The sequence below is a fragment of the Octopus bimaculoides genome, chromosome 10 (genome assembly GCF_001194135.2).
Source record: "Octopus bimaculoides isolate UCB-OBI-ISO-001 chromosome 10, ASM119413v2, whole genome shotgun sequence".
Classification (NCBI taxonomy): Eukaryota; Metazoa; Mollusca; class Cephalopoda; order Octopoda; family Octopodidae; genus Octopus; species Octopus bimaculoides.
In genome coordinates this window covers 61,463,983-61,464,262 of record NC_068990.1, presented here as the reverse complement: position 1 = coordinate 61,464,262, position 280 = coordinate 61,463,983, and positions in this window count along the sequence as shown.

The following is a 280-nucleotide window of genomic DNA, read 5'->3' as shown; positions in this document are numbered from 1 at the left end:
CACACACACATACATACATAGATCTGACATAACAATTTGGGTTAGAGAAGAGAAACTGTATACAGTTGTGGAAATCGGCTGCCCAGCATAAAGTTAAAGATCAGCAAAAAAGAAAATACCTACATTGAACTATTGAGGAATCTACAGCTACTCTATCCAGATTACAAGTTCAGGTTTATACCTGTAATTATTGGGGCACTGAAATATGTAACACACTGCCTAAATACCAATCTTGAGAAATTATGTTTCTCAAAACCAGAAAGGAGAAAGCTGATTCAAA